This window comes from Astatotilapia calliptera, chromosome 2 (assembly GCF_964374335.1).
Source record: "Astatotilapia calliptera chromosome 2, fAstCal68.1, whole genome shotgun sequence".
NCBI classification, from domain to species: Eukaryota; Metazoa; Chordata; class Actinopteri; order Cichliformes; family Cichlidae; genus Astatotilapia; species Astatotilapia calliptera.
Genome location: NC_137423.1, coordinates 31,018,931 through 31,032,037, shown reverse-complemented (window position 1 = coordinate 31,032,037; position 13,107 = coordinate 31,018,931). Strand labels below are relative to the sequence as shown.

Genomic DNA, 13,107 nt, shown 5'->3' with positions numbered 1-13,107 from the left:
AATGGTGCTCAATAGGATTCACGACTGAGGTCAAAGTACTAGAAAGTCAGCATATGAGGAAGTAACTGGCACTTTAACTCCGAAGACATAAACTCTCCCATAAACCTTATATTTTGCAATCCCGACGAGCTCCCGGCAGCTCAAGCACCAAACCTTTCATTTGCACATGTGCAGTTAATAATTAGTGTTTTCTTCTGCAGTGGGTTTTATATATGGAGTTGCTATGTAAAGCAAAAGTATTTAAATAGAACTGTATAAGCGAATGAAATAACTTTCTGTGATAAGGTGGGGCTAAAATCTTCCCAAGGTGACTTAATCTAAATTACTTTAGGTGGTTTCTATTTGGCTTTGTCAGCATGTATGATTCAGCGTGGTGCGTGCCTGCCAGAGTTACCAGTAGTGATGTCTGTCATCAGCAAACTGTTTTGTAATAGAACACTTGGTCATGTCTAGCAACAGGTGAAACCCGATAAGGTGAAAAACGGTAACCATAGAGAATGCAGAGACCAAGTAAACTGTTAGTTTCAAAGAGTTTTCAGTCCATATTAGAGCCCACGTAATTAAATATTTGGTGCTTTAGAGCCAGGTGAAAGGAAAATGTTTCATAGAGCAGGTGTTCTTCCCCCCCGTCTTTTCTTTAAGGCGCGCGCGCGCGTGTGTGTGTGTGTGTGTGTGTGGGTGGGGTTGTGGAACCAGTTGGATATGTGCCCAGAGGTACAAACGGCAAGCATTTGAACTTTGAGGCCCAGTTTTTTGTGACAAAGACCAGCGTATTAGGGTGTTTTACATTTCCTTGCAAAGTTGCATGCTCAAATAGGTGGTGTAGTGACAAGCTGAATATAATATAGAGCAAATGTTTGGTTTTGTGCCTATGCAGCTTTGGGAAAAATATGTTTCTGTTTGAAAGACAAATCAAATTAAGAAAACTGTTGTGGTCATTAACACCTAGTATTATAGCAGTGTTCATCTATACACAGGGTTAGGTAGGCTAGGCCTACCTAAAGTAAATATGAGTCACAGACAGAAACCAATTGTGCAATCACCTGAGATAACAGTACATAACTGAGTCTATTTTTTACTGAGTATGCCTGAAAGTGTAAGTTAGCTTCTGCATGCCTAGAATAATTTATGTCCTTGACTACAATGCACTTCTGTTTGTGAAATAGGAACCCTTTTTTGGAGAGGCAGAGAATTTGATTACACCGCTGTGAGAGTTTAGAATTCTTTGGTCTACCTGATCTACAGTGTGACATCAGCTTTCTCAACTCTTCCATCATTCGCTTTGACTTGTCTATGACTTCATCATGTTCCGGTTTCTTCTCATTTTAGACATACCAGTGATACATGATGGAGTACGTTAGACTTATGACTAGGAATGCCACCAAACCTTTCAACTCTGTTTAGGAATGCTGGCTTGTTTTACTGGTATTTGGACTTTGAAAATTAAAATCTGACCTACAAAATAGTCAGCTGCATTTGTTTAAGTAAAATAATAGATCCTTTCTGGCCACTTTGTTAGGTACACCTTGCTAGTACCTTTCTGGCAACCTGCTGAAGTTCAGGTTCCTCTGACTAGGAAACTGTTTTTCAATCTGTTGTCCAATTTTTGTGAGCCCATGTGAATTGTAGCCTTAGTCTCCTATTCTTAGCTGACAGTTGCAGGAGTGGAACCATGGTGTGTTATTCTGCTGCTGTAGCAATTTGCTTCAAGGTTTGATTTCCCATGTATTCCTATCAGGTTGAATCGGCTGGCCATTTTCCTTTGGCATCAAGAATGCATTTTCACCCAGAGAATGGACACTCACTTGATAGATTTCTTTTTTTTTTTTTTTTTTTTTTTTTTTTTTTAACCATTTTCCCTAAATACTTGAGATGGTTGTGTGTGGTAATCTCAGTAGATCAGCAGTTTCAACCATGCCAGTTGCAAAGTCATTAAAAATCACTCTCCTTTCCCATTGTGACATTTGGGTTGAACTTCAGCAGGTCATCTTGACCATGGCCTGTCCTTCGAGCTTGTTTTTTGGTATTCTTATAAATACTTATCTGTTTGTGAATATTTTTTTTGTGTGTCTTCTGGGACGCGATCTCTCAGTTTAATCATGATATAGTTTGCTAGACAGTGTCATGGTTTTTGGAAGAGTCTATATGAACTTTACAAACAACAGCGCCTGTCAAGTGACATCACAACAACAGACACCCACCACACTTTGTTGTCATTTCCACTTGATGTGTGCCTCTTGATCTTTTTGTAACCCAGTGCAACTGGTTTGGAGACAAAATTGTAAAAGAAGTTATGCCTTTACTATCAAGTCAGTGATATATTATTGCAGGACCGTGCAGATTACAGAGAGGGAGAAACTTTGAAAACAACTTCATTATCATATGATAATAATAATACTGATAATGACAATAACAACTAGTAGTAGTAGTATCATTTGGCTCAGTAGTAATGCAAAGGTTTTCTTCTGAGATTTCAGGAGACTGCACCGTGTCTATCATGCTTCGGGTGTCAATATGAATGGTTATGGGGCCGTGGTGATGTCACAGGCATCCACAATAACCAGAGCAGTGACCATAAATGAGGCATTAGATATTTATTTATTTATTTATTTATTTTTCATGCAGTATGTTATTGGAATAGCTTCAGCTATATTTCACATCTATTCAACTATACTAAAGTAGTAACAGATGGTTATTTTTTTCATATCTTCAAAATAGAGATCTTTCTATTGTACTCATCACAATAATTTTATTATTTAGATGTTTACTAACCTAGAGCTCAACTTGTGTAATGTTTACTATGGCTTGGCCCACAGATGCATACTGTAGTGATATAAGGCTTGTGTAGGCATGTCTGTAAGCTGAAACATGTGCGTGTGTTTCAGTGGATTTCACTTCACACAGACTATGTTAGCCATATGTAGCCTGCAGTTAGGTTTATCATTAGTGTTAAAAATATGAGTCAGTGTGCCTACAGTGAACTTATCCAAGGTGTTTTGTTTATAAAGCAGATCATTTTAGCTGTGCTCCCTAAAGAGCTATCTCTGTTCTTCAGGCCCAGAGAGACAGAAAAGAGCAGCATCCTTGCTGTTGACATAAACATGCTTACTCAACCCAGCAGGAAGGTACGGTGAGGATTAGCCAGGGATCACTGCCTTTGGACAGCTGTTTGGAATACAAGGTGAATTCTAGATCAGAGTCTAGCTCTGGCCATTGAGTTTGGCAGTAACTTGCATTTTTTTCTGGGGCTCCAGAGATAGCTCTCTGATTTTTTTATTTTTTTTTCTTCATAAATTGTTTGTAGATAACTCGATGTTGGCATTTTGTAGGATCATTTTAGCTAGTTTGATGTTGCAGTGTGTAAAGTGTTAAGACAGAATAATAGTGTTTCAAGTTTCTGAAATTTGAAACTATGTGAGAGGATGTCTTATGCTATAATTTAAATGATTGCTTCCTATTGTGACTTTAATCATCATTGCAAACTATGTAATGTTTTATTAGGTTTCTTTAGTAATTTATAGCATAAAAGAGATGTAGATTTTATATTTTTCCTGAAAGTGAAAAAAGACAGACTTGTTGAATTTAAAACAAAAACGTACTATACTACCAAAATGTACATTCACATCCAATTATTATGTCTACCTCATTTAAAGTGGTGTGGGCCTCTTTTGCCTTCGGAATTGCCTTAAGTCTTTACGGTATAGCTTTAACAAGGTGCTGGAAAATGTCTGTGAAGGTTCTCAGTCATCCAGGTCATCGTAATCTAAGGAGCTTGGTAAGAAAAGCGTCTGGACTTCTTTAAGTTGCTTGAAGATGTTTCACCTCTCAGCCGAGAAGCTTCTTCAGTTCTAGGGTCAAAAGGTGGAGAGTCCCAGATTTAAACCCAGTGGGAGTATCCCCCCCACTGGGTTTAAATGGGTTTAAAATCTGGGACTCTCCACCTTTTCCAGACGCTTTTCTTTCCAAGCTCCTTAGATCAAGGTGCTTAGATATTTTTGTCCTTATTGGCATGATGCTATCATACCTTCCTGCAGGTTTGTTAGCTACAAGTCTCAAGACCCTTTCTTTCAAATCAGATAGCTTTGTTCAAGTATTTTATTATCCAATTTAGATAAGCTCATATGATTGGTAGCTCAGTTTCCTACTCTTAGCTGACAGGATTGACATCAGCTGTGGTCTTCTGCTGCTGTAGTTTATCTGCTTCAGTCGGACAGAGATGTGTTCAGAGATGCTCTTCTGCATACCTTGGTTGTATCATGTAGTTATTTGAATTACCTTCCTATCAGTTCAAAGCAGTTTTACTATTTTTCCCTAAACTCTGGCATAAACAAGGCCTTTTCATCTACGGCCTGTCACTGGACACTTTCACTTTTTCTGATGATTCTCTGTAAACCCTTGAGGTGGTTATGTGGGATAATCCCACATAACCACCTCAGTAGATCAGCAGTTTCCAAAATCCTTAGACCAGTCCATCTGCTACAATCAACCATGCCATGTTCAAAGTTATTAAAACACCTTTCTTGCTTTAATGAATTGAGTCATTTCCACGCGATTAGACATCTGTGTTAATGAGCAGGTGTATCTAAGAATTTGGCTAGTTGGCTTGTATTTCTCTCTTGAGTTGAGGAAGTTGGAGTTTTCCAACCTCAATTGGCCAGCTGATTTACTTGTCATGTAAATATTTATAAATTTTGTTTAAGCTTTAGATATTAGTAGTCATTAAACGTTTCACTTATGAGGAGAAATGTATAGCAATAATGCCCTTAGTCTCTTATTACAAAAATCTATAGCCTCTTACTGATTATTCTGTCCCTTTAACTATATTAACACACTTGTTTCCTATTCTGAGGACAACTGCAATACACTCAACCACTATAACAATAAAGGACTATTCTCTTCTATTCTAGCAATAGAAAAGAATAGAACAATAGAATAGAACAACAAGGTAGTTGTTTGTCACACTGGACATGGGTTTGAAGAGTTGAATGCAAGTTATTATGTTGTTGTTGTTTTTTTATTTTTTATTTTTTTAAATTATTAAAAGTCTGATTAATAGCAAAGATAAGTGGATCTTTCTTTTAAGCATAACATCTCATGTCTGCTGGTGCCTTTGTGCACCAGTGCACCAACTTCCTGGGGAAACCACCTCAGCAAATGTGTAATTTACCATAACTGCACAAATTAAGCAAGTCAGGTCATGACTCTTTAGTCTCACACAAAGTCTGGCTCAGTGTCAAGTACAGTAGTTAAGACTGCTTTGGTTTACAGTGGGTCTGCTTTGCCCACACTTTCTTTCAGACATGTAGGTTTTTTTTTTTTTTTGTTTTTTTATATTCATCTCTCTGCATTTAAATGTGATGGATTCAGGTCTGAATGAATATCATGGTCAATTCAATGCAAAAGTCATGACCGCAATCTTAATAGGTTGATTCTATATTTGCATTATCCTATTCACCAGAAAACAGTGTCAACTGTCTGCAGCTGATAAGCTGGCATGCACACGATTACATGTGTGGCTGTAGCTCAGGAGGTAGAGCAGGTCACCTACTGATCGGAAGGTTGGTGGTTCGATCCCTGGCTCCTCCAGTCTGCATGGAGTCAAGTATCCTTGGATACTAACCGCAAGTTGCTCTCCGATGCATCCATCGGAGTATGAATGTGTCTGAATGTAGTTAGAAAGCACTACGTATAGAGAAAGTTGTATAGACAATGGGTGTGATTGGGTGAATATGGCATGTTGTATACAGCGCTTTGAGTACTCCGGGAGAATAGAAAAGCGCTATGTAAGAATCAGTCCATTTACCATTTCCATGTGAACGTCTCCTTGTAAGTAATTTGGTTTACTAAAACCTTTCTTTTATGGAAGCTGCCCTTAACAGCAATAACATGTCGGGGGGGAAAAACAGTTGATTGGAACATGCTCACATTTATTCAGCACATTGTAGGATATGTTTGACCTCATGCATGTTTCCCCATGTTCCTATTGTCTAAAATCATACTTATAGCAAATAATTGTGTGTAATACGAAGTGCTCTCATCACTGACCTTGGGCTCTAAATGATTCTCCCACTTTAATGAATAAATTAAGCCATCAGTGTTGCTTGTCCTATGTCTTAACCCTTTAAGACCTACCATAGAACCAAGTCCGCCAGAGCTTACTTTATATTTTTACATGCTGTAGTGCCATTTTTGGGAGCATTTCAAGTTGCTATACATCAATACAACCATTGTATTTTAATAATAAACTTTAATAATATGTCTGCATTAGGTGCATAGTAATTACATAAATTGCAAAAAAGTGCAATACACTACAAAAAAATTGAAAATCGTTTTTGTTTTTTTAACATATATTTCTAGTTAGAGAAATTTAAGAGGCTTATCCCTCAAAACTGTAAATACAAAAAAGTTGCACAAACTAGTTTCCCACCACAGGAAATTTTAAGTGTCTTCATAGTTTTATTTTTGAAATACACCAATTTCTATACACTGCAGGAAAAACGAAAATAAATATTATAGTGCAAATTTGCAAAAAAGCAGCATATGCATCAAAATAAACTATTTCCAGCAGTGCAATATGAGTCCTAAGCATCCCAGAAACGACACAGAAAGTCATAAACTCAAACATAACTTTTAAAAACACAAGTATAGGCTCATAAGGCCCCGATCGTAAAAAACTACATTTCCGCAAAATGATATCACTTCCGGTTTCGGGCAGGTAATGGCGGACATGCGACAGTTCACGCTGATGGACGTAGGAAGTGTTATGAACAGCTGATCGGATCGGCGAAGCGCGTTTCTGGAATATTATGTTTTTGTTGCTGCAAGTGCTTTTTATGCAGTTTTTGCAAAGCTATATGTGGAAGTAAACTGTGACTTAGGACAAGCTGATGGCATAAGATGTAAGTACAACTCCTCCGGTTTCATATGCAAAAAAAATTATTGCGCTAGCTTACGTGGTTGCAGTGCTACTGGGATTTAAAAATAGTTACGCAAAACAGAGCGTGCCTGCTCTGACCGGCTCTAAAGGGTTAAAAGGGCTATAGGTAAACCCAGACACATGGGTTCCTGTTCCATGCATCTCGGGGGAAGAAGAGCCTACTGTGAGATGAAGAATAGGATGACTGAGTGCCAGCATGAAACTGGAGTGGTTAATGGACTGGTAGTGGCAGGGGCCTCTTGGCTCAGCGTGAACAGCAGTATTTTACAGAGTAAGGCTGAGGAGGGAAAGCAAGTGAGCCATCAGTGAGTGGAGACTGGGGGAGGCAGAAGGAGGGAGAGAGAGAGAGAGAGAGAGACACACACAAACTGAGAAGGAATGAAGGGAGGAGTGACAAAAACCAAAAGGAAGAAGCCAGAAAGGTGAATATATAGATAAGGAGATTAAGTAGGGCAGAAAATGTGCACTGGGTGTGCAGTCAGCGATAATAAGTTACAGGTGGTGTGAAGCTTAAATGAGTCAGTTGATTCTACAAACACAGTTGCAAGGTAAATGGGTGCTGAAAAACTAGGAGCAGAAAATCTCTGCAGCTCCTCTTTATGTGGTCTGATCAACTCAACACAACTCGGCTCACCCAGACAGACACCTCACGATACAATATAGAAATACTTCAAGCACATTATGATATTTTTGTGATTTTTAAACACTAAACAATTTTTTGTGACATGCTTAGTTTTGGAATAATATGGTGCAATTTATCGCCTGTTTCAACTGCAAATTAAGTCCTCAAAGTTGTCGATATCTGTTTTATCCAATAAGATAATAAATTTTTTTTAAGTGCAGAATGAGATTGTCAAGCATACTAACACTATCACTAAAACTTGATATAAATGTTGCCATGAGACAGTCAGTTTCCTATTAGTGTGATAATCAGTATGCTTTTGAATGTATTTACTTGGTCATCAGATGCAATAGGTTTCTGATAATACAGCAGTTAATTGTATTTGAATGATTGAAAATAACATATCTGTTGCTGATAAATTCACATCTGGAAGCCAGTTAATTCAAGTCCCCTCACTCTTGTGACTTGTGATAGGAATAGGTAATCTGTATACATTCATAAATTAGACAGCAATTATTTGCAAACTTTGGACAATCTCAGAGTGATCGCAGACAGTCAGACTGCAACTGCTTGCAGAAAGTTTACGTCCTATCAGCAGCGATGAGCCATCTTGTTTGTAGTATTCCCAAGTACTTTCATTTATTTGCTAAAATACAGATATTTGGTGTCCCTGTATTGATACAATATCACCAGACAAAATAGTGCGATACTATGTTCTAGCCATTTTTTCACCTCACCCCTAGTATTTATTGGAACAATTAACCCAGTGAAAAGTATAATATTAAGTTAGATTAAAAAAAAAAAAAAAAAGAACAAAAACAAAGAAGAAGAATACAGAAAGGATAGTTTCTTCTAGAGCAAGCGTGTATATACCAAATACAAATGAAATTGTTAGCACTTTCTCTGATGATTTGGACAAATGCAGAATCTTTGTTTTTAGGCCTACAACTGAGGAACAGCAATGACACTGTACCTTCTGTCAAAATGCATAGTTTTTTATGCTTAAGAAGCTCAAGTTGACCACAGACAGGTGAGAAACTGAAAGTCTGCCTGCTGTTTACACTGTTTTGTTGACATCAGCCTGGCTATAGGAAGCTTGTTAACTGGTTTAAGCCACACAAAACAGTGAATGAGGTAGAATCTATACAACTCTGGATCAACTACAAGAGAGTGAAATTCCTGTTAACTAACAGATATCCACTCGACACTGATAAAGAATAAATCTTGTACAACCAAAACTTGACAGATTATTTGCATAATACTAAGAATAAATATTGAATTGTATGTCTGGGTTTGTGGTTATTGGATAACTGCTAATACATAAGCAGCTATGATAATTGTTTAATATTATTAGTTTTAAAGTGTTGTTCAGAGTTGTGAACGTCAACTACTGCTAGTGAAGAGAGAGGTTGTGTGCTTGCCTGGCTGCAACAGTGCTGTGTGCAGTTGTGTGTGCATTCGAGGCAGGGAATGCCTAGTCTGGACATGCCAGACTAGGGTTGTCAGAAAAAAACATTCTAAGGTACTAATCAATACTAAAAATTACTCTATCAATACAAGCAGTGCTGTCTTCCCTGCCTCGAATGCACACACAACTGCACACACAACTGCACACAGCACTGTTGCAGCCAGGCAAGTACACAACCTCTCTCTTCACTAGCAGTAGTTGATGTTCACAACTCTGAACAACACTTTAAAACTAATAATATTAAACAATTATCATAGCTGCTTATCTATTAGCAGTTATCCAATAACCACAAACCTAGCCACAGGTGGTCATAAGATGGTGTACTCCTGGTGTTCCAAGTCTGGATAATTGGGAAGGGTGCATCCGACATGAAGTCTTTGCCAAATAAAACGTGCTGGTCCATCCTCTGGAGCAAAACCCGTGGAAATAAGGGAGCAGCCGAATGTACCTTTTATCTAACATCCACATTAGCCACATCACTAGAATGATTCTAAAGGGGTGAGCATATATACTGTAGTCCCTTTTTGCTTTGTTGCTGTTGCACTGCACAGATCAGAAAGCAGCTGCTTTCTCTGAAGCCTGTTCCGACTGGATGTGAGAGCTGAGTTGTGTAATAAAAATTCTTTGAAACGCACACACTTGAATGCAAAGCAGGTACACCACTGAAATACAAATACTTAGAACGTAATCTCATCTGGGTTGTTGGGTGTGTGTATTTTTTATTTATTTATTTATTTTTATTTATTTATTTTTTTTTATAAGTCTCAGTCTTCCACTATCTTTGTTAGACTTTTTTGATTAAAGGTTACTTTTGCAAAAGAGACTTTTCCTGTTAACATGTCTTTTGCCTTAGAAAATATAGGACATAATTAGAGCATGTTAACATAAAACTGCAAAGTAGAAGTGTTACGGATGCATGACCGAATGAGTTTGGTTCAGCATGAAGTGTCTGTCGCGTATGCCCTGTGATAGTTGCTGTCAGAATGAATGCATGTTTATCTCAGTTTTCTGTTTGCATTTTTCAAACAAAATAATATAAAAATTACATGAGCTGGAAAAAAAATTAAACCAACTGCCAAGATATATGTTATATTACACAAATGTCTTATTATCAAAGTGTTTGTGTTGCTCCTCTGAAGACACATGAACATTAGATTACTTTATCTTATTTTCAAAGTTTCTGTGGCTTTGTGTGGCTTTGTCTTATTTTTATGATTTAAGAGTTACAATCACTTCAGACAATGAATACATAATGACAGTAATCTTAAGATGCAGCTTTAAAACAACATGTAGTGGGAGACTTGATCTATATTGGCCACTCATACTGCAACTAAAGATTATTTTGGTAATCGACTAAAAATAAAAATAAGGGGACAATGTAGCTACTCCTGTTTAATTGTTTACTTTTGCATTTTCACGCGGTGTTTGCTTAGTAAGCATCATCAGTAAGAAGTTTTTGATATGTAAGCTAACATTTCTTTTTAAATTTTATTTTGTTTATTGGCCACAAAACTGCAAGGAGAGAATGGTGGTTGTCATCAAGTATTCTTTTGTATTCCATATAGATGTACTAGTTGTTAATCATAAGAGAGAGTGGGGGGAAATGAAGAACGGTCAACTGTCAGTCACAAGAAACAGAAACTGTCATCACAACTCCATCTTGATCTTGTCAGATGGAGTAGGTTTCATTTTTGGGTGTCAGTAGTGTGCATTGTCTGTACAGGAACACGCCTTCCGGTCTGCAGTAGCTTAGAGGTGTGTCTGCTGGTTGCTTGTGTTTTGTAGTATGATCGAAAGAGCCAGTAGGACAAACTGAGCATTATGTTTCTGTGTCATTCTTTGTCATGCTCATTTTTCCTCACTTATATCACTTCACCAAATGCCGATGTGCACATGCTGCTTACATCTGTTGAATATTTCCAACACTTTAATCCACTGCAACTTGAAGGCTGTTTAGTTGAAACTTATTAAACAGGCTCCACTGTTGCAAGCTACTTAAATAGCCTCATCACAGTTGGTGTTCACGCTTATTTTGTCAGTTGTTACTTCTTACTTCTCCTATTTTTTTTTTTTTTTTTTTATTTGATTATTTTTTCACATTGTGTGCACACGCATGCATGCTCAGTCATATACACGCCACGGAAATGTCAGTGTTTCCACCCTGCTGTATTATTTCTCAAATTCTAAGGGCTGTGGCAGGAAGTTGTGCAAAATAGCGAACAGGATGCTTCCTTATTCGTCCCCATTATAACTTAACCTTATCTCTCTCTTTCCTCCCTTTCCATCAATTGTGCCAGGAGCTACCAGTGGGTTAGCACATATGTTAATGGTCTCTCTCAAAGGCTCTACTGATTTAAAAAAAAAAAAAATGCAGGAAAGGGATTTATCTATGGAACCAAATTGACATGTTTTACAGGTTTGAGATGGACGAGTAACTGTATGTCCTGAGAAAATTGGGATGCTTTTCTACTGTTGAGTTTCAAGGTCCAGACATTTTTAATATTCTGGTCTCTACAAAATATAATCCAGTTGAATTTGTTATGGTGTTTTGACTGAAGACTACCCCAAAATGTGCCACATACATAGGAAGTGGCAGTCCCTAACCTTTAACAAAATCTTAAATAGATTTTCAGCTAATAACTACTTTAAAAAGGTGTTATAGTAATACAATAAATTTTCTATTCATTTTTTAATGATGAAGTTCCTGACACATTTTGTTTTGCACTTTATATATGTGGCGTGTCTAATTAGCTGTTTCCTCTAGTGTTAGTGAAAGACAGAAGTGTGAAAATAGCATACTGTAGAGTTCTTAGATGCTACCACTTCTCATAATGCCTTTTTAAAGCTTGACACATGTTGCTCTTGGCTTTCTGATGGTGTGAATTAGAGCCTTTTCCTTACTTTCTCTCTTTTAATAAGCTTTTAAAAACTTGTTACTATATTAATGTTTAATTGATTTTAAATCTTAAAATATTTCTGGCTGTAGTTGTATTATTATCAGTCAGTCAAAAGCTTATTGTTCTAGTTGTATGATAGGGTTAGGATTGGGACTGGGAAAGATCTAGCTTCTTAAGCTGCCACTATACTTCTTCTGAATTGCCTGTTGGATTGTTGAATAGCTTGCCAGAATTTTTAGGTGTCACTAGATGGTCTTTTCTGGCATTTGTGACACATTGTGAACTACTACTACTGCTTCTCACTAGACAAATTTATTGGCAGTATGTCTCTTAGGATTTTTATTTTTTTCCCCTTTGTACTATAGTAGGATGCTTTTTGAGTTTGTTGAGCTGAGGATATTGGGGTTGAAAACTCAGATCTCACTAGGACAGTTGTTGTTCTAGTGATCCTGATGAAAATAAAGACGATCCTCTTGAAATATAAGAAGAAATGTGTTTGCCTGATCACAGTACTGTTGTCTGTTAGGCTATGTTCGCACTGCAGGTCTTAACCTCCTAAGACCCGAACTTGTCCACGGCATGCATTTTTAATTTCCCTTTGATATTTGGCCACACTGGGGCCTGATGAATGTAAAAACAAAGAATTACCAGATTTTTTTATTTTTATTTTTTGGGTTTTTAAGAAAAATAAGAGCCACATATGAGGATACTCGTTTAAAATTTTGATGGAACAGCAGCAGTGTAATGTCCTCGTGAGCGGATATCTTGTAAATAACCCAAAATGTGATGTCCACATATGTGGACGCCAGGTCCTAGGAGGTTAATGCTCAATTCTGATATTTTTATCAAATAGGCCCCCCGCCCCCGCCCGGTTGTTCACACTACAAATAAAATGTGACAGCAAACGCACTCTAGTGTGATTGGTTCACGGCCCTCAAAGCGGGCCGCATGCGCAAAAGAAGACGTCACACATAATGCGCTCTGTTTACGGAAGTAAAAATGGTGGCTACAGAGCTAGTAGGTGTTGTTGCAGCAGTCTATCAATTTCTGCACAGTAGTAACTGACCGAATTTTGACAAATTAATTAGTGTAAGAAGGACACTGAGGGGAAAAATAAAAAAGAGCCCGTGCTTTAACAATGGCCACAATGATTTCTCGTTTGTCATCTCCGCCGCTGATAATT

General features: G+C 37.6%; 1 protein-coding gene across 3 annotated transcripts in view; it reads left to right on the top strand.

Annotated features, from left to right (window-relative positions):
- LOC113037428 (protein diaphanous homolog 1) overlaps positions 1–13,107 on the top strand; it is a 48,567-nt gene that overhangs the window by 1,081 nt on the left and 34,379 nt on the right. The gene's annotated exons all lie outside the window — the stretch shown is intronic.